The 18,694-nt window shown below is 48.0% G+C and overlaps 1 protein-coding gene and 1 long non-coding RNA gene across 7 annotated transcripts in view; one reads left to right on the top strand and one right to left on the bottom strand.

Moving 5' to 3' along the window:
• Positions 1–883, bottom strand: part of Jakmip1 (janus kinase and microtubule interacting protein 1) — a 122,529-nt gene extending 121,646 nt beyond the window's left edge. For 4 of the 6 annotated variants that reach the window (XM_028882352.2, XM_028882350.2, XM_028882351.2 and 1 more), the window contains exon 1: positions 601–883. The gene's annotated coding sequence lies outside the window, so the exon portion shown is untranslated. The remainder of the gene's footprint in view (positions 1–600) is intronic. The other 2 variants (XM_028882353.2, XM_037208888.1) reach the window with 1 other exon arrangement.
• LOC119088613 overlaps positions 1–18,694 on the top strand; it is a 36,212-nt gene that overhangs the window by 650 nt on the left and 16,868 nt on the right. The gene's annotated exons all lie outside the window — the stretch shown is intronic.

The following is an 18,694-nucleotide window of genomic DNA, read 5'->3' as shown; positions in this document are numbered from 1 at the left end:
CGAAAGCCGGTGAGCCCAGGGAGCGCCGCCGGGCACAGGGTGGGTACCAGCCTTTCTTCACGGCGCCCCAGCCTTCTCGCCGGCGCACACGTGGGCGGAGCGGCGCGAGGGTGTGCGTAGCCCGGCAGCCGCAGCGTGTGCAGTGCGTGGGGTGGGATACCGCCCGGGCGGCCTCCCCCTCCGGGTCACCCCTACAGACCCTGGGCTCCACCTAGGCGGGGACCTGCAGGACAGAAAGCCGCCGGCCAACCACGCCCCCCTTGCTGAGGCAGGGGTGGGTCTCCTCTCACTCCTCAGCTCCGGGACATAAGGGGGAGACGAGTGGAAAGCGGGGTGGCGTGAGCGACACAGGAGAGCCAGGAGCTAGTGTCGGGGAGAGCCGCCGCCACCACAGGAAAGGTTGGGGGTCTGGAGAGAGTGGGGGAGGGGAGATGGGCAGGGCCGGGAGGTGGGATGAACGGTGCAGGGCTGTCGTGAGGGGTGCGGAGGCTGGGGGTGGGGATCGGACAGGCAGCACCAGTAAAGGTGTCCCCGCCGCAGGGTCCGCCCACTAGGTGCGGTGTCCCGGGCCCCCTCCCTCCGCGGCACACCTGTACCCACCTGCTTGACGCTCGGACCCGAGCCGGGCAGCAGCCGAGCGCCGCATTCTCCGGCCGCCCCCTCCCCGCGCGTGCCTACGCCGCTGTCGCCGTCGCCGACGCCTTAGAAGGGACGAGACAGGACAGAAAATGAATGCATGCAAAAAATAAAAATAAAGAAAGCCTAGACCGTAGCCAAGGAGGCTCGGCCCGCGGGGGACCCTTGCGCGATGCGGGGACTGCGGGGACCGGCACCGCACACTAGCGGCTGCAGTTCGGTGGGCGCCGGGCGCCGGCTCTCAGTGCGGCCCCGCCCCCTCCCGTGTCGTCCCTCCGATTGGTGCGTCCTCCCGCCAGTCAGTATGGAGGGCGTGGCGTCCTCCCGGCCCCCAGGCAAAAGCCCTGAGCGGTGGTCAGCTCTGGGCACAGGCGAGCGTGCGCACTGAGCTGGGAAGGCCTAAGGGTTGTTAGACCCGACCCAGGCCATCTCAGGCAGGAGCAACGTGGGGGAACCTGTCTCAGGCCGGGAAGCTCGCGCCCTGCCCTCAGAGGCCGCCTGCCGCGGGATGGTAACCATCCTGGGAAAGATGCAACGAGGGCGGAGTGTCTGCCAACCCCCCACCCCTTTGGGCTAATGGGAAAGCTGAAGATCAGAGGTTAAAGCGAGATGTTCAAGGTCACAAGTGGTAAGCAGAAGACACAGGATTCTAACGGTTCTGACATCTCTGTCATTGAGCAAAACAGCACCAAACCTACTTCATGAAAATGCAATGTGGCAACCGGGTTAGGAGGGTAGGCTTTAGCTAGGCAGAGATTCATTTGTTCAGTGTCACTCTACAGATATGTGTTGAGAACCTACTGTGTTGTCACTAAGATCTAAGGATACCATAGTGGACAAACCATAAAAGATGCGGATGAGCGTCCATGCCCAGGCAACAGTCTAAAGACATTGGAGCGTATTTGAGACTGAAAATGAATGTCTGTTTCAAGGCAGACTGGAAAGGTGAGAAAGAAGGGATGGTCAGAGAGTGTTGCACCTTAGGAAAAACCGCTGTCAGATTCACGCTGTTTTAATGTACCAGTCAAGATGAACTCTGTTGAGCTGCAGTAACAAACACGCAGCAATCTCACTGGCTCGTTTTTGGCTTACCCGATTCATCGTGCTTAGGTCAGTGGGGCTCTGTTGACGGACATCTGTCACAGGCCCATGCTTATGAGATTGGGTCAGAAGGCGCACCCACAATTTGCAGAGCACTGTGAAGGAAAGGTGGCCTGATTCAGGCGTTTGTAAAACCAACCCTCCCACCTCAAAAGTGCGACACTCCCCCTTGCATTTCATTGGTCGAAGTAAGTCACATGGTCACGCCTGCCTTCAGAGAGTGCAGACCATCCCCTGAATAGGGGAGGGAAGACACAGAATGTTTGTGAGAGACTCCAAGGATGTCATCAACAACACAGCAGCTGTAAAGAGAGCATGGACTGAAATGAAGGTTGGGTGGCAAAACTTGGAACAACAGAAAGGTGGTGGGACTGTAGGACTTGCTGGTGGCTTGAAGACGTGTAGCAGGGAAAAAGCAACAGGGATGAGGCCCCCCTGTTTCAGGGATGAAGCCCATCTCTCTCTGTACCTCGCAAAATGACATTTGTTTAGAAACAAGACCTTGGAAAGTGTCATTAATGAAGATGAGGCTGCCCTGTAGTACACTGGCCCTACATCCAGTCTGACTCCCATTCCTATGAAAACGGGTGCAGAGAGACACACAGGAAGGACATAGTTTGTGAGCCTGAAGACATCACCAGAACACCAAAAACCAACAGCCCAGCTTGAGAAAGGAGCAGAGGGGAGTCTTCTGAGAGCCTCAGGGGAGTTTGGCCCTGAAGAGGACTTGAGCAGATGTGATCTAGCTTAGAGCTGAGACAGTAAGTTTCTGTTACCAGAGCCACAGAGTTCGCCCTGCTTTGGTACATGTGTATCAGTTACAGATTACATTTGGCCACAAGTTATCCAAAGCACTGTTACACGGTGGGCTAAATTGCTTTTTTTCTCACTTAACAAGAAACTCAATGCAAGCCAACCCCAACTTTCTCCTGTCATTCCCTCCCCAGCGTGAGATTTCCTTCCTCATAGTGATAAGGTGGCTGCCTGTCTTCCAGCAACCTAGCATCATTCCAGTCAAGAGAGGGAGAGACAATAGGTGCAGACACTCCACAGCTGCTTCCAGCAGCTTCTCCAGAGGCTCCCATTTGGTATGTTTGGCCAGAACAGAGCTGCACAGCCCCTCTGGCTCCAGAGGAAGCTGCATTTCTTTTTCAATTAAAGAAGCATTTCTCAGATGCATGAAGAAAAATGATACCATGGAGTTCTGTTAATGGGTAAGAGAAGAACGGATCCTGAACAGATGTCTATGTGGTGCACGAGTTTCATGCCTGCCCAAAGCTTCTAAAATCAAGAGCCTTCCCCTTAAGAAGAATGAGAATTACAAAATCCCATGCAAAAGACAAATCTCTATTTAGAATAATTGGGCCCATAGAGATGGTTCTGTGGATAAAGTACCTATCAGTAGGTCTGATGACCTGAGACCCACATGGTGGAAGGAGAGACCCAACTCCCACAGTGGTCCCCTCCCTCCCCCCCCCACAGACTACACTCATACACACACTACACACTATGCATGTAAACACAGACACACATACACTATACATACACAGAGAGACACACACAGATAAATGTCAAATCATTTTTATTTAGAATAATAAAATGTAACAAATTTTGTTTTATGTAATTAGACATCACAAACATTATAAGGCTCAGAAAAATAGTATAATAATTGTATTATTTACTACCTGACAGTCAACCACCATTATAGTCCGTTGGTACTTTTTTTCCTTATCTGTTTTGAGTGAGTTCATGGGATAATGATTTGATACCACTCTTTTCTATGCAGAAGACATAGAAATAGATCATTCAGAGTTCTGCAATGAGAGTGGAGGAAACTTTGATACTGATAGATTCTCCTGACTCAGACTCATGAATGATGTGCACAGTTTCAAAATTGTCCAAAAATTAGTAAAAACTGTATCTTTCCTTCAGAAATGAATGCTTAATGTGAACTTATTTATTAAAAAATATATTTTATACAGGGTCTCACTCTGTCTTTGTTGTATTTTGTTATTCTAAATAAGATATTGTGTGTGAGTGTGTGTGTGTGTGTGTGTGTGTGTGTGTGCGCGCGCGCGCGCGTGCACACCACCAGGGGAGTTGGTTCTCTCCTTCCACAATGTGAGTCCCAGGGGTTGAACTCAGGTCATCAGACTCAGTGACAGCTGCTTTTACATATTGAGCCATCTCTCTGTCCCCAGTTATTCTAAATAAGATTCGTCTTGCAGCTATAGTAGAAGTGAGTCAGTCCTCTGCCTCAGCCCCTGGAGTGATGGGATAATGAGTCTGTGACAGCATACCTGACTATAATCTCTCATGAGGAGAAGCATCTACCTAATAATTGCAAAGAGAAGGGAAGCAGGCCAGCATTTCCAGTCCTGGGGCCCATCCCTGCCACCTAGGAAGAAAGAAGAAAAAGCCCAGGTCCCCAAGCTCCCCCAGGTCCACTGAATGAAGTATCACCACGGCAGGCCAAGGCTCTGCAACCTGGTAGTGTGCTCACTGCATCTGATGTCTGCTGGTGCTGGCAGTGAACATTCACTGACTCTCTGGTTGCCTTGTGGCTCTGGCAGCCTATTTATGAATCCTGGCCAGGGCATTTTATCGCACCAACAAGAAATGAAACCCAGACAACACCGGCCACGGGAACCCGCACATGAGGCCATCCCAGACCCTGGAAGAGGCAATGCTTGACCTCTCAACCTTGAAGGTGAATCTACCCCAGGGCCACTGTGTGACTGCTGCATAACCCTGGTGAGAAGGGTGCCATCATGCTGTCCTAATAAAGGATGAGAAGCTGGGCCCAGGTAGCTAGCACCTGAGGACACACCTAGTATCCAAAACTGCACCCCGGTACTGTGTCATATGGCACCCAGCCCTCAGTCCAAGGCTCAGCTCCACACAATGGCATTCGCAGTGTTCCCAGCATAGAAGCAACTTCTGAGAAGCCCAGAGAGCCACCCTGTGGTGGAAGGCCTACTTCTGAGAGGGAGAAGGATTTCAGGGGATCACGAACCAGAGAGTGGCTGGTAACTGCAGACAGCTCTGCAATTCCCTCAAAATAGAAAGGGCTTTTTAAAAAATCGATCATCCTTTGATAACCTTGAAGGCAGTTCACCGAGGCTCTCGTTCTGCACAGAATCAGGGAGGTGTGGTCAGGGGCTGCAGGGTTTCCTCTTAAAATGAGGAGTGTCAGCCGGGCGGTGGTGGCGCACGCCTTTAATCCCAACACTCAGGAGGCAGAGCCAGGTGGATCTCTGTGAGTTCGAGGCCAGCCTGGGCTACAGAGTGAGTTCCAGGAAAGGCGCAAAGCTACACAGAGAAACCCTGTGTCAAAAAACAAAAAAAAAAAAAAAAAAAAAAAAAAAAATAGGAGTGTCAGCCTCGGGGGCTTGTGAGCCTAGCTTGACGGGGCACTGCTACCTTAGTTCACACTCTTGAATGGGTGTAGTTTGCTCTCCGCAGGCAGTTGTGGAGAGAAAAATGAAAGCTACCTTCAGTCTTACCTCACTGGATAAGTTTATAGACACTTGCTAACCTTGCCTCAATGTTTCTCTTTGTGTGCAAACACATGCACAGAACTTTATAAAGTACAAACTCCCCACCCCCACACCCATCACACCTTATCAGTGGCCCATCTCCACAGCCTGGCTAGTTTTGGTTTTATTTTCAGTACTTGGGGGCTGAGCCTAGGCTATCAGATGTGCTAGGCAAGTGCCCTAATGCTGAGACGTAAGCCACATTTTCCTGGTTCTCACTCTGAACTCCATAGGCACCTCAGGAAAATCCCTCCAGGGCTTTGGGTCTCTAATTCTCCTTCTGAAGGGCTGAATGCCACACTGCTATACACTTTCCTCTTGGTGGCCAGCCTCTTCATTACTGCCATCCAGGGACAATGGCATGAGACACTCTTCCACACATGTCCTTAGATGCTAGGAGTTCTGTTCCTGTGAGATATCTTCCTAGGGGCAGAGTTGCCAGTTTCTGGGTCTAGGCTTACTTTTAATAGATGTTCCTAAGATCCTGTAACATATTACTCCTGCATTCTTAGTCCCATGATCAACCCATGTTACTGTGTGCTGTGGCTTTAGCAGGGAATCATAATTTGTAAGTTATTTTCAAATAATGTTTTGTATATTCCAGGCTGGTCTTAAACTCACTATGTAGTCTGTAGTGATGCCCCTTTCAAATACATCCTTTGCCTTAAAAGAGACTGAACTTTTGCCAAACCTTGAATCCAAGTTAATAATATGCCATGAGATGGTTTCAGACTATGCACTTAATGCTGGGAATGGTGGCCCACACCTTTAACCCCAGCACTCAAGAAGCAGAGGCTGGAGGATCTCTGAGTTCAAGGCCAGCCTAGTCTATAGAGTTCCAGGACAACCAGAGCTATACAGAGAAACCCTGTCTTGAAAAACAAACAAGCAGGCCGGGCGGTGGTGGCGCATGCCTTTAATCCCAGCACTCGGGAGGCAGAGCCAGGCAGATCTCTGTGAATTCGAGGCCAGCCTGGACTACCAAGTGAGTCCCAGGAAAGGCACAAAGCTACACAGAGAAACCCTGTCTCGAAAAACCAAAAAAAAAAAAACCAAAAAAAAAAACCAAAAAAAAAAAAAAAAAAAAAAAAAACCAAGCAAAAGACTACGCACTTAACTGTTGTGGAATATTTGTTTATACTGTAAAGATGTGTTTCTGCCTAAGACACCTAGTGATTGATGTAATGGCCAATAGCTAGGCAGAAGAGATGAGGGGACCTCTGGGAAGAGAGAGAAAGAGGAGATAATTGAGGTGCACAGGAGATGCCATCAAGACACAGAATAAGTGAGACACTTAAAATGGGAAAAAGCCATGTGGTAGAATGTAGATTAATAAAAAATATGGATTAATTTAAGTTGTAAGAGCTAGTGGGACAAGCCTAAGCTAAAGCCAAGCTTTCATAATTAATAATAAGTCTCCATGTTGTTCTGAGCTGGTTGCCCAAAGTATAGTCCAGTTACACTTAACATGCCGTCCTATTGTCCTGAAACCTTCCTTAGGTTTAAGATTAACCATCTTCTAAGGAAACAATGTAACCAACCTGACTATACCTTGGGCTTCCCATGTAACCAGCTTTTATAAACTAAGCTAATGAATAGCTTTAATCTTAACTTATGTACTCTTCCATGTCCAGAATAACGTAGATGTGTATGTGTGTGCTATGGCAATCATTTGCTGAAAGCAGCCCATAGGTTGAAAGCAACCTTAAACAGCAAATACCCCATACATGTTTAAATCAACATGTAGATCCAGTTGATAACATCTGTTCGCAGCTAGAGTTCTCAGTTCAGCTAAGGTCATAAGGTAACTTCGTTCCTTCTAAAACTCTGTTAAAGAGTTCTGTAAAGAATTCCTCATTTTCACTTCTTTTCCATATCTTATTTCCTGTGATGTTCAATAAATACAAAACAAAGCCCTTTGTTAGGGGCAGTCACAACAAGAAGGCTGTCTTCATTCCTTAATGCTATGCCATCGGGCCCAGGTTCAATCCCCAGCACCTACATGGAGGTTCACAACCATCTGTAACTCTAGTTCCAGGGGATCTGATGCCCTCTTCTGACCCTGGAGGGCAATAGCCCCTCTTATTATTAGAGGGGGCGGCGAATGGCTAGAGAGATGACTCAGTGGTTAAGAGCGCTTGCTGCTCTTGCAGAGGACCTGGATCCGGTTACCAGTGCTCACATGGCAACTCACAACCATCCATAACTCCATTTCCAAGGAATGGAACCTGACATCCTCTTCTGACCTCCATGTCCACCAGGCACACACCTGGTACACAGGGATACTTGCAGGTAAAACACTCATACACATAAAATAAAAACAAATGTGTCTTTTTTTTTTTTTTGTTTTTTTTTGTTTTTCGAGACAGGCTTTCTCTACGTAGTTTTGGTGCCTGTCCTGGATCTCTCTCTGAAGACCAGACTGGCCTCAAACTCACAGAGACCCACCTGACTCTTTAATCCTGAGTGCTCGGATTAAAGGTGTACACCACTGCTGACAAGCCCAAAAATAAATGGTTTTTTTTTTTTTTGTTTGTTTGTTTTTTTTTTTTTTTTGGTTTTTCGAGACAGGGTTTCTCTGTGTAACTTTGCGACTTTCCTGGAACTCACTTGGTAGCCCAGGCTGGCCTCGAACTCACAGAGATCCGGCTGGCTCTGCCTCCCGAGTGCTGGGATTAAAGGCGTGCGCCACCACTGCCCGGCTCCAAAAATAAATGTTTTGAAAATTAAGAAACTAGAAAGCAGTTGGGTGAAAAATTTGACCCCATAAAGTATCCTTATGTGGAAATTTTTCCTACCGTGTGGCATATTGCAAGAATATCAGAAAAGACATGTAACAAACACCTTCTCCAAAGGCCAGTGAGAGGCTTCCAATAAAGTCAGTTCTGTCTCGAAAGTAAAACCCACAAAGCCAAAGACAGTGAGACTATACCACACAATTCGATTGGTATAGACCCAAGACAGCTCCAAAGAAACTGCCACCCTCTGTCACTGTCCCTCATGGCAGTGAGTTCTCATTGCCCTTTGTGAGAGCAGGGTGGGCCAGAGGCATGACTGTTAGTCTACGTGTGTTGTAGATCATAGTGCATTCAGGAGTATGGAATAAACATTAGGGACCAGCATTCACTTACACAACAGCATCCGAGGTCCATCCCCTGTGCTTCTCCCCTCAGTGTTTGTCTTTCTCACTCTGAGTGCAGGGAGTTGTGACTATAAATCTAATTCAAATTTTTAGACCTTTAAAAATCCCTAATTTTTGGGGTACCTGTGTCTTGGACAGACATTGTTTTAAAACATATTGCAACAAGGCAACTTGAGCATTTGGGTGTCTGTCCATGCTCCTCCAGAGCACAACATCTTTGGGGCAGGATGGTTCTTGAGCAGGGAACAGAGCTATGTCCTTACTTACAACACTTACTTGAAACTCCATCTTGTGTCCAGCCTGTGGCACAAACAAAGCATCACAGCATCTCCAGCCTCCATCCCAAAGGGGCCAGAGCGTCTTCCCCTGTGATGCAGCAAAGGGAGAGAAAAGCTGCCCCAAGGAGAAGCATGGTAGAAGTGGGCCTGCCATAGAAGTGGGAAGGCTGGCAAGTCTACAGAGGTGTGAATATCGCTAACTTTACAATACAAAACAACCCTCCAAGACATGCGTGCCAGCTTATCATATAGCAGCTATAGAGGAAATGTTTGCCATGTCCCAGCCGTAACTGTTGCTGGAGGGCTTCTCTCCAGGTTCCACCAAGCCCCGCAGTCCCACAGTCCACGTATAAAATAATCACTCAGACGCTTATATTACTTATAAACTGTATGTCCGTGGCAGGCTTCTTGCTAACTGTTCTTATATCTTAAATTAACCCATTTCTATAAGTCTATACCTTGCCACGTCGCTTGTGGCTTACTGGCATCTTTACATGTTGCTTGTCCTGGCAGTGGCTGCAGTGTCTCCCCCTCCTTCTTCCTGTTCCCTCAATTCTCCTCTCTCCTTGTCCTGCCTATACTTCCTGCTTGGTCACTGGCCAGTGTTTTATTTATATAGAGTGATATCCACAGCATGTAACCCTACATCTTCTGGGTGCCAGTGCTGAGCTGAGATCTGCTCCACACATGTCTTCTCCCATATTGCTGTGGGTTTCTCTGCATGAATGAAAACAGTGCCTTCAATGTAGTCAATGCTTGCAATACTTTTCTCTGTTCTGTGATTCTGTGTTTTAATAAATTCTCAATCTTGAAGCAATAACAGAATATACTCCCACATTCCCTCAGGATGCACTCAAGTTTTGCTTTTTTCATCTCAAATAATATTGTCCTGGAACTATAGTTTTGTTGCATGTTTATTTGTTACATCATTTTGTGTGTGTGTGTGTGTGTGTGTGTGTGTGTGTGTGTGTATGTGTGACACATGTGTCATATAGCACATGTGTATAAGTCAGGGGACAACATTGTGGAGTCAGCTCTCTCTTTCTACCTTTGCATGGGTTCCAGGGATTGAACCTGGGTCCTCAAGCTTTTGCAGACAGCACCCTTTCTTGTTGAGTCATCTCTCAGATCCAGAACTGAGGCTTACGAGCACCTAGGCCAGTGTGAGTCTGTCTTTCCCGGGAGGAAATTAACAGCAACACTTATGTAAAGTTTTGTGTCCACACGGAGTTTCCCTTACGTTTTGTTTGTCCTGATTATCACATTTCATGTGTCTACTCTGCCTCTTGCCACACTGTCCTGCGCACCTGTCCGGGCACCTCCCCTAACTTATTCATTGTCTCAGAGCGTGGAAGCTGCCCTTAACCCTCTGCTCTTCCATATCAATTTTGGAATTTGCTTGGCAGTTTTCGCAAAGAGCTGTGTTAGGGTTTGATCAGCCGTGCATTGAATTGATCACAATTTATTTACACACACACACACACACACACACACACACACACACACACACATATGAGAGAGAGAGAGAGAGAGAGAGAGAGAGAGAGAGAGAGAGAGAGAGAGAGAGAGAGAGAGAGGAGTACTTACAGGTTACATCTCCTGATTGTGAATCCTTCCATTTCCCCTCTTATTCTCTCTGCTTTATGTGTGTGCATGGGCATGTATCCATGTTAGTGGGTATGTAGGATCCATCTACCTTGGTTTTTGAGACAGGGCTCAATGGGACCTGGAAATTCACCAATTAGACTAGACTAGCTGCTCACTGAGCCCAGGGATCCATTTGTCTCTGTCAGTGCTGGATTAAAGATGCACTGCCGCTAGCTTTTTATGTGGATGCTGAGAACCAAATTGAGTTTCTAATTATTGGGTGTATGTGTGGTATATGTGTGTGCGTATGTTTATGTGTATATGCTTGTGTCTGTGTGTTCATGTATGTGTATGTTCGTGTGTGTGTGTGTGTGTGTGTGTGTGTGTGTGTGTGTGTGTGTGTAGGCTCTAAGTTCAGTGTTGGATATCTTTCTTTCCTGCTTTCCAGAGTTTCTCACTGAATCTGGAGCTCACTGATTCAGCTAGACTGGCTGGTCAGAAAGCCTGGTGATCCTCTTGACTCTGCCTCCCATAATTGGAATCATAGATACACGGGACACGTCACCATGTCCAGCTTTTTATGTGAGTGCTAGGAATCTGGCCCCAGGTCTTGTGCCTGCATGGCGGCACTTTGTTGACTGTGGCATCTCCCCAGCTCCGTTCTTTTTCATCTTTGCCCTTCCCACAGGTGTATGGGCCATGTCATTGAATTCCATGCCCTTGAATGCATCATCAGTAACAGTTCTGTCTTCATGAATTTGTTTGCTACTTATTTATCTTCATGTTTATTCAACTCTTGAGTTGTTTTTAATTGTTTGGTTTTCTTTTTGGATACTGAAGATTTTCACTTTCATGTATTTATATCATATAGTCATATGATAATGTAATTTCTTTATCCCAGTCTCTTATCCTTTCATATTAAGCAATATCTTACGTTTTTGCTATTATATCTCAGAAATCTTTGCCTAACGCAAAGTCACACCATTTTTTTCCATTTCCTGCTGCAAGTTTTGCAGATTTAAGCTTTTACCTTTAGGTCTGTCATTCATTATGAAGAATTTTTTATAAATGGTTTAAGATTTGACTCAAAATTGATTTTTCATGTAGTTATCCAATTGTCCCAACATCATTTGTTGAACAACACTATCTGTTCTCTACTGAATTTTCTTTGCATCTTTGTCTAAAAAAAAAAAATCAATGTCCCACATGTGTGTGGGTCTATTTGTGCATCTCCTGCTCCATTGATCTGTCTCTGATATCAACACCATGCTTATTTGTAAGACTCTAATGCCTTAAGCAATATTTCTCTGGCTGCTTTGATTTTGTTTATTGTTCATTTCCAGCAGGCTAGAAAATGTGTCTCCATGTGTGCACATGTTTGAGGTTTGTTGAGTTGTTTGATATTTGTTTTCATCAAATTTAGAACTTCTGGAACTATTTATTCCAGTGTTCCTATCTGCCTCCCCTCTTCCAAAGCTGACATATGTAATCTCCAGAAAGCACTCCTCAGGTCACTGAGGGTTAACTCTCCCCACATCCCTTTCCCTCTGCTTCAGCCTAGGGGGTCTCTGCTGCTCCCTGTTCGTGGCCACTACCTTTTATCTTATGCAAGGCTATCCCAGAAAATTTTACATTTCTGAGATGGTGTGTCCAGTTCCAGAAGACCCATTGGTTCATGGTTTCATCTTCATTTCTTCACCGGTTGCAAATTTCTCACTAGTTCCGTACATATAACAGCAGCTTCTCCGCAGCCTTGGATGCCAGCTCCTCCTCTCTCTCCTATCTGGGAGTTTCCTGAGCTTATTTCCCTCTAGTTATGTTTCCGTTTTCATTGTTACAGGATCTCAGGTAGCCTGGGGTGTCCTTGAACTTCTGACCCTCCTCCAATACTCCCCCCAGTGCTGAGATTACAAGCCTGCTCACTCCAGTGTGCCCAATTCATTCAGTACTGAGGAAGAACCCAGGGTTTTGGTTTTGTTGTTGTTGTTTTTGAGACAGGGTTTCTTTGTGTAGCTTTGGAGCCTTTCCTGGAACTCACTTTGTAGACCAGGTTGGCCTTAAACTCACAGAGATCTGCCTGCCTCTGCCTCCTGAGTGTTAAGATTAAAAGTGTGCACCACCACCGCCCAGCAAACCCAGGATTTTATGCATGCTGGGCAAGAACTACCCAACCCTCTGTTCACATTCTCCTGTTCCCATACTTGTCTAGGAGTTTTTGATGGATGCCAGCCTTATGGTTTATTTGCAGAGTGCACTTTGTGCTTTCTTCCTTTAAAGAATGTCTGGTTTTCTTCCATCAGATCACATAGTTACTTGAAAATCAGCTTGATCTTGTGTGTCTTGAGGTAGAGTCTCAAGTAGCCCAGGCAGGCCTCAAACTTGCTGTGTAGCTGAGGCATGCACCACCATACCTGCCTCAACTCAACTGAACTGTGCATTGTGGCTCATGGTTGACTGGCTCCCCTAACCTTAAGAACTGTGGTGGGGTGGGACATCATGGCAGAAGGAGCAGGATGGAAAGCTGCTTACCTCGTAGCAGCCAGGAAACAGAAGGTCACAGGAAGGGACTGAAGATATAGCTGCTCTCCCAGGAAATCTGCCCAAGGACCCACTTCCCCCACCTCAGCCCCACGCTCTCATTTTCACCCTTCCCAATAAGGCCATCAAACTATAACACAATGAGGGAATAAGTCCATTGACAGTCAGAGCCCTCATAAACCAATCCCATCCTAAAGGCCCACCTCTGAACAGTGCTACTTCCTACCCCGTCACAACAAAAGAATCATTGGGGGACACTTCCTCTCCAAGCTAGAACACAAGCCCATTAGTTCTGACACTCGCAGAAGTCCTCGGTCACAACGAAGGCACTTGCTGTGCTCTTCCCACACTCACACTTGAAGAGTGTGCACACAAATCCCCAAATCCTCTTATTTAACAGGCATGGTTATTATCCCCACTTAAGCGGCATCGAGACGGAGCCCCTAGAGATGTGAAGGCACCAGCCTGAGATCTATCCGCAGAGATGATCCCAGATTGTTGAGCTACAGGGACGTTACCTTGATATAGGCTGCGCAGAAACGTACACAAAGAGCCTAAGAACCCAAGGTTACTTTACGGTCACCTAACACAAGCTGGACATTAATACGCAAACACAGCAAGGATGCCTTTGGAGGGGGGCAGTGGAAGGAGAGCTTGCTGTTCCAAGTGTTTATAAACTGTCATTTAAATTTTATCGTTTCTTTAATATTGAGGAGGTACACCAAAGCATTAACAAGATAAGCACAAGGACTCTGCTCTGAGCTTTAATTCCACCACCAGCGATCATGTAGCACGTATTCTTATGAGATCAGGAAATATAAAAAGACGTATAAATAATTTAGAAAAGAGACTTCTCGAGACAGCTCCCTGTTGGCAGCCCGGGAGATCTGCTAGCATCCAGGCCCACGCCGGATGGGGCGGGGCTTCCAGGCCCTCAGCCCCGCCCACTTCAGCTTCTTGCAAAATTCGGGAGCTCGAACCCGGAGTGACCACGCCCCAGGACCACAGCAGGAGACTGCCGACTTCCCTCTGCCGGGCAATGCCCACCGGAACCCGTGCAGCCAGACAGCAGCCAAAATCAGCCGCAGGACTTGGTCCTGTGCCGCCTCTATCGCGAGAGCCAGACTTCCCGAGGCCGGGAATGAGGTGTCCTCCCGGAAGGGACAAGGCACCCCAAGTGGTTCCCCAAGCCCTGGCACGTGATTAGCCTCACGCCCTTATCCGGGTCCTTGGCTCCAGGAACTCCAAGCAGAAGTTACCTAGCTCAGGAGCTTCTAGGGCGCCGGAGCTGTCCGCCGCCTGGTGCTGAAAGGGACAAGGCGGGTTCGAGATGGCCTGCTGCCAGGCCGGCCAGAGGACGGGTAACGCCACTGCTTGGGGAGGGCTTGGCTGTTTCGTGGCACGCCCACGGCGTCCTGGCACAGGGATTTTGACCCAAACGCGTTTTTTTTTAAAAAGCGTCCAGCACCTTGAGCCTGGATTGGAACCCACATGGATACCGTTCTGCCTCCCAAGCCAACCGTGCGGATGCTGAAATTGACGTTGGAAAGATGTGATTTCTTTCCGGAATTTACCTTTATCCAGCTGCTCCGCCCACATTGAATGGTTCCGTGTACCGTGGGGTGTAACTTAGAGTGACATCCCTTGTACTGTCTGCTTGCTGGGCACAGGCATGGCAAGAACCAAGTTGTCCTTAGTGGCTCCCTCTTGGCAGCCCCTCCTCCCAGGTGAAAAACAAGATGTGACTGGTAGGTGGCAGCACTGACTTAAGCTATACTGTCCTATCCTAAGGTGTGGCCACTACACTGTGGGGCTGCTCTGCAGGCCTGGGCTCCAGGCAGGCGGCAGCACTGGTGGTCTTGGGCATTTGAGGGTCTCTGTTTACCCAAAATTAAAAAAAAAGTGTATTTGGTCGATTGACCATTTACTGTATTCTACCTTCTTCAGGCCACATTGCTTTGCCCACTGCTGTTTCTCTCATCTGTGTACGGCTTGGCACACCCTCATACTAATGTCTGTCCACAGAATGAATCGACAGGCCAAGGGCAGCCAGCCACCTGTGCTCTTTCCTGGTGCTCACCAAGCTTGAGCCCTTGGGAAGGGATGAAACTGGGGGAGATACAGGCAGGTCCTGTTGGAGTAAAAGTCCGGGGTGTGGTAAGTAAGGAGAGGATCTTTATTTGTCAGTGAGGTGCCTGGGGAGACATGGAGAGCAGGTCGGGGGCAGTATTTGTCTTCCCCGACCACATCTATGAACTTGTGTCTCCTTCTGTCCAAGGGACATGCTGTGTGTTGCTACAGTTAAGGAGTAGGTGTGAAGAAGATTCCGTGGGAGAGGCTATCTGAAGGGCCTGGTCATGTTGGGGGAGGGGGCGTTGTTTTGGTTTGGTTTGGGTTTGCTTGTTTTGTTTTGTTCTTTAATCCTTGACTTTCAGAGCTAAGTTCACAGGTTGGATGAACTTTAGGGTGCAGATATGGGGCTGGGCATTCTAGAGCCTCGGATGCCAGGCTGGGGTGCCTGGCCTTTACGGCAAAAGTGGTGGGACCTGCAGAGGGCACATGCATGCCTACTGGCCCAGGGGCAGGGAGTGCTTATGGAAGAGGGTTCTCCACTGCTGGGAGCAGCCATGGAGAGAGGAACATTCCACCAATCCATCTGTCAAAGTTGCTTTTCTTATGGTTGTGACAAAATACACAGCAAAAGCCACTCACAAGAAAAAGAGTCTGTTTTGCCCAGTTCCAGGGCACAGGTCATTATGGTGGAGAAATCTTGGTAGCAGGGGTGTGGAGCAAATGGTCACACTGTGTCCATAGTCAAGAAGCACAGAGAGTTGAATATTGCTGCTTACCTCAACTTATCCTTCTTATTCAGTCTTGGACCGCAGCTCAGGAGATGATACTGCCAACATTAGGGTAGGTCTTTCTACCTCAGTTTACACAATCTGGAACTACCCTCATTGAAACACCCATAGACATGTATAGATTTCTATGGTGATTCTAAATCAAGTCAAACTGAGGAGGGCTATGGATCTTCATACCATCTATATCACAGGCACACCCTTTGACTCAGCAGCCTGATTCCTAGGAAGCTCACCACACACATGCAATATCATGGAGACCATGATTGATCTCTGTACCTATCACTGGGCTGGAAATGCTCTGTGACTCATGGGCACAGCCATCATGGTACAGACACTTCCAGCAGACATACTTGGGGTACACTGGCAAAGAGACCACTAAGACACACTTACAGTAAAAAAAGAAAAAATAGCTCAGAGCAGCATGCCTAGGGTACCAGTGTCCAGTAAAGTGTTCGTAGGGGCAGACTCACTGGATGTTTGGGAGGTGTGAAGGAGAAGCCCAGCCTCCAGAGAAATCATCACATGCTGCTGGACCAGGGTGGGGCTGGCTCTGCCTTCCCCACCATCCCCTCAACCTTACCTTCTGAGCCATACTCACGAGTTATAACCCAAACCCAGAATTCCATAAAAACATAAAGCATAGTTTCAGCAATGGACTCCTGGGCCTTGCCTAAGCTCAGGTGTGTGGGGACAGAAAGGTGAGAGAAGACCAGGTCAGGCCTTCTCTGTTTGTGCCTTTGCTCTTTCCAGAAGTTCCTGAGGAGAGTCTCTTCTTTCAGACTCTCAGAACGATTGGCAGGGAACTGGCTTCTGTGTTGTGGCTTCATAATGGCATGGGCATGATGAGGTCACCTGTGAGAAGGCTACCTTGAGAAGTGCTCAGTATGAAGGGCCTAGCTGTGGCATAGGGCATGGTGGGCAGGTCCTGGGCTGGCTGCCAAGAGACTTGAGTTCAAAACCTCGCATAGGCACTTCATACCTGTGTGGTTCTGGGCCACTGTGTCTCCCCACATCTTAGTATTCCCATCTACATATTAGATCATGCATGTGGCTGGGGAGACAAGCCATGATCATGTGTGAACCAACTGACCTGAGCTATGCACATGCTACCCTCTACCTCCTGCCCTCTTGTGAGCAAAAAATGAGGCACTAGCTAAAGCCTGACTCCCTCGTGTGGTATCACTGTCAGCTTCAACTGTCAACTTGACACCAACCTAGAGTCACTTGGGAAGAGCGAATCTCGGCTGAGGAATTGCCTCCCCAGGATTGACCTATGGGCATGTCTGTGAGGCATTTTCTTAATTGCCAATTGATGTAGAAGGGCCCACTGTGGGTAGTGCCATCCTTGGGAAGTTTGGCCTGGCTTGTATGTGGAAGGTAGCTGAAGGTGAGCCTGAGAGCAAATCAGTGGTTTTCTGCTTCAAGCTCCGGCCTTGAGTTCCTGTCTTGGCTTCTCTCCATGATGCATTATTTAGCTGTAAGATGAAATAAAGCCTCACCTCTACATATTGTTTTCGGTAGTGTTTTATTACAGCAATGTAAACAATTGAGAACATATACAAAGATCACAATCGGAATAATCAACCATACCCTTTCTAGCTCACTACTCTGATAGCCTTACCATACTGCCTCATGGTCCAAGGTAGCTGTTGAGCACCACTTTTCAAATCTTCTTTCCATCCCAGAAGAGAGATAAGGATTGTAAAAGATCCCATGTCCTTATAAATATGTTCAGAAGTTGAACATTATACTTCAATTTAGTCTCATTGGTCAGAACTTGCCTACAACGGATGCTGAGAAGCATAATTATCCTAGGTGACCACAGGAGCACCTAAAATTCAGGGCTCGGTTGCTCCTGGAACAGGGCAGACACTCACCCGATTGGGCTTCTCGGCCCACAGATGTGAAGGACCAAGCGCATAGCAGCAGCTCAGCCTGCTTCTGACAAAGGACTCTATTCTTAGACTGCAGAAGCCCCTGTCTCTGTGTGTCTGCACATGACAGGGGAGGGGTGTTCTCACAAGGACACAGTCCTACACATGGAATTAGGACCCCGTCCTTAACCTTAACTATCTCCTGTACACCCCATTTCCAGATGATGGAGGTTAAGGCTTCAACATGAGATATGGAAAACATAATTCACTCTAAAGCACGGTGGCAGTTCATTACCAAACAAATAAACTTGGAGCCTGTCTAGAGGCGGGGCTGCGTAATGTGAAGGCGTGGCCCAGGCTTAGCAGTCCACTGTGAGGTGGCTGCAGTTCTGTAGAAAGCATCCTCATAGCTCAAATAGGCAGAGCACCGCATGCCCTTGAAAAAGCCATCATCCACATAGCAGGGGCCGGGAGCTGACCTTCAGAAGAATTTGTAAAACCTCAGAGGCCACAGCTGTTCCCTAGCCATAACTGTACTCATTGTGTGAGCTGGAGCCCAGCTCTCCATTGAGTGACCTGGGAAGCTGCATAGAACATCTGTCCATCTAAGCCTGGCTCAGGCTCCTCGTAGAAGCCTGTCTGTTGGCTCCAACCTTGGTTTTTTTCAACCCTGAGGATGGCAGGGAAGGAGGACGTCCCTGGCACTTCTGCTCTGTGCCAAGCCCTTCATGCACATAAGCACACATGGCCCCGTCTTCTTTTTGCCCTTTTCAGCGGCAACTCTAGAAGGAAAATGCTGACAGGTCGTGTGTGGCAGGGCTGGAGCTGAGCCGACCACCATCCAAGCCCAGCTTACTTGGCCTTTGTGAAACAAAAGCCAGTTTGTCGAACCAAGTGTCCAAAATGCTCCTGCTGCAGTCTGAGCCTGATGCCTGTGCCGGGGAGAAGTTCGATCGAGTGGACTCTTTGGCCCCTTGAATTTTGCTCCCCTCTTGCTTTTCTGCAGCGTGCCGGCTGCACTCTTTAACCGGCTCTACCCTTTGATCTGCACTCTCTCCTTTTCCTTCGCTGCCGGTGCACTCTAGCTGGTGGCTGTGCTGTCCACATGGAGACGCCCTTTGCCTAACAAGCTCTGGCT

Source organism: Peromyscus leucopus, chromosome 10, assembly GCF_004664715.2.
Source record: "Peromyscus leucopus breed LL Stock chromosome 10, UCI_PerLeu_2.1, whole genome shotgun sequence".
Classification (NCBI taxonomy): Eukaryota; Metazoa; Chordata; class Mammalia; order Rodentia; family Cricetidae; genus Peromyscus; species Peromyscus leucopus.
This window is presented reverse-complemented; position numbering and strand designations above follow the sequence as displayed.